The sequence below is a fragment of the Onychostoma macrolepis genome, chromosome 02 (assembly GCF_012432095.1).
Source record: "Onychostoma macrolepis isolate SWU-2019 chromosome 02, ASM1243209v1, whole genome shotgun sequence".
NCBI classification, from domain to species: domain Eukaryota; kingdom Metazoa; phylum Chordata; class Actinopteri; order Cypriniformes; family Cyprinidae; genus Onychostoma; species Onychostoma macrolepis.
Genome location: NC_081156.1, coordinates 13,227,390 through 13,230,178, shown reverse-complemented (window position 1 = coordinate 13,230,178; position 2,789 = coordinate 13,227,390). Strand labels below are relative to the sequence as shown.

At 36.8% G+C, this 2,789-nt stretch overlaps 1 long non-coding RNA gene across 1 annotated transcript; it reads left to right on the top strand.

Annotated features, from left to right (window-relative positions):
• The first annotated feature begins 1,392 nt into the window (after positions 1-1,392).
• LOC131524599 (uncharacterized) lies at positions 1,393-2,789 on the top strand. The gene is made up of 3 exons (XR_009267024.1): positions 1,393-1,496; positions 2,091-2,164; positions 2,696-2,789. It is a non-coding gene; the product is annotated as an uncharacterized LOC131524599 (long non-coding RNA).

Sequence of the window (2,789 nt, the reverse complement as noted above, 5' to 3'; positions counted from 1 at the left end):
AATTGTTCAGAATGTGTAGTTTTATAAGTTCACTAGTTAATTAAAAAAAAAAATAATAATAACGGTTCAAAACTGTAAGTGTTCAATAATTCAGTGTTGTATTTAAAAATACAATTATTTATATTTTAATATTAGGCTATATTAGGCATTTATATTATTTTACAAACAAATCTAAATTAACATATATAAAATATCATTTTTTTGCTGAGATTTGATGTAGTGACACATTTTTGCGTTGTAATTACGCAGTAACGTCATCGCGCAATGACATTACAAGATCATTTAGCAATTTTTAGCAACAAATCGACCTTAAGCAACTTACCCTGAAAATTAGGTGGCAACCATAGACTGTAAAAAAAAAATGGACGTAGTGTCCGTGACGTCACTCATAGGTTTCTGAAGAGCATTTTTGAAGCCTAAAGTGGGCGTAGCCGACCACCGCCATCTTGGAATCGCATCACCGCGTGTCACTCCCCGATAATCGAAAATGGGCAAAAAGGCGGGACGTGGGTGAAGCTGAGCTGAAACCACGCCCGTCATGCAGAGACAAAACACCATAATTTCGTTTTTGGTCGAAAATGAGTTATTGATCATTTTGGGACATTAATGACCTCCTTTATCATGTGTTTAAGTATCATGGAGAAAAGCCCCGGAGAAACCAAGGCAGAACACGTCAAACCGTTCATTGATTTTGTTTTGGAAAGCTAAGTTAAGGTGCTCTGCATTTGTTTGCATTCGTTCGTCAATACTGTTCTGGCCTGGAGTTATACGGTATTCTGCCTTTGTTTTACTGTCCATTAAAGTCTACTGCATTTATTGTGTACTTAGATATCTGTTGGCACTTCATTAGACAAACAAATGAGAGAGATCGCGATCTAACAAACTGCTCCAGAGTACAATATCAATATAGCCGTAAAAATCAAGTTTGAGATCATTTTCATTAAAACATCTAATTGCCAGATTCCCAGTGTCCTACCTATAATTATTTTTTTCTGTACAAATACAAATCTTTAAAGCCAGTTTTCTAAGTTTCACACTCTGGAGCAGAGCGGCAGTCCACCTGTCACTCAAGTGACCACGCCCTTAATTATGCAGAACTTTAAGGCTTAATATAATTTAAACGGATGAGTTATAAAAAAAATTCACCCCCCTCACAGTTGTCAGGAATGGCAAAATAAAAAAAAAGCTATAGACCAAAATAATTTTTTGTACCAGGCTGTAAACGTTTTTTTCTGCTGTAAAGTTGGGCATTTTAACATGGGGAGTCTATGGGATTGACTCCCTTTTGGAGCCAGCCTCCAGCGGCCAGTCGATGAATTGCAGTTTTAGTCACTTCCGTGTTGGTTTCACGAGAGGGAGCGGGAGGTTGCCGCTTGGTGGCAACACTGTTCCCATCCCCCACACCACGCACTGCATAGCGGCGCCGGCGCCATTACTCACTGACTGCTTGGCTGTAATTTAAGATAATTAAAGATAGTTCGAAATGTAAAATAAAGGTAAGAATTACAATTTTAAAACTGAAAATGTAATTACATTGTTTACAGACCATAATGTTAATCTAAACATAGTTTGGATTTTTGTCTCGTTAGATTTTAGACATCATACTCAGTCAGATCGCGTCGTATGTTTCCTCTTATTTCTGGCGCCAATGCCTAAAGCATAATGCTGTATGTCTTGGTGTTTCCTACGCCCTCTAAAAGTAAAAGACACTAAAAAAGTTCATACTTAAACTGCAAAGTTTGGCACCTGTGTGCTCACGATACAGGAAGATTACAACGATGACGTCAAATGGCTAAATGGCAGAGAAGCTATATAGTGTAAACTAATCTAGTGTAAATAAGGTATGTTAGCCTGGGACAGATCTCGATTCGAAGAGTAAACAATAAGGCTGGTGTATGTTTAACAATACATAAAATACAATATTACAACAATATTTATCTTGCAAACAGGAGTTTCTGCCTTATAAATCTGCATCAGTTTGCATTCAGGTGTTATTACAAATCATACAAATTATGACTATACAAATATTTTTGCCTAAATTAGAATTTATTTTTTTATTTTATTTTAAGTAATAAGCATTTTTCTTCCAGAAAGTAATCAGACAGCCTCAGATGTTGATGCAATGGAGTAGAAATGGGCAGACCCCACCTTCCAGAAACAAGAGGTATGTTCTAACATGACCATTTAGCAGGTTCACAGGGTTGAACATTAACGATTTTTCACTTACAGTACTGCACTTACAGTTTGCAGAAGTCTTAGACCACCATTTTGTTTCTTTCTGTTTTTTAACACTGCCTATGATTTTCCTGTATTTTTTGGTTGTATTCTAATAAAAACTCTGAGATAGTCATTATACCATTTCCAAAACAACAAATATAATGGTGGCCTCCTGTAGCTTTTTTGCAACAGAGGCAGAATGTTTTTGTACCACAGGCAACACAATTGTAGTACAATATAAAACATCTGTTACAGAGGTAACTGCATAGGAATTATAGGAGTGTTCCATATGAATTGTGAGTAATAGACTTGTGTGTATGGACTCGATGCACACAGTAGATTACAACTTCCAGTGTAAAATAGCAGTGCACCATCGATTAACCTATGGCTGCATGATTTGGGGGGAAATGTAATTGCAATTATTCTGGTTAATTTTTTGTGTTGTCTCCCCAATAATAATAATCTTGTTTTCCGTTAGGTTGCTGTGGTGGCAGAAATTGGAGGGAGTACTGTGGATGAAGCCACAAGAAGAATGATGGCCTTCCTTTTGGACCACCATTTATCAAGAGAGT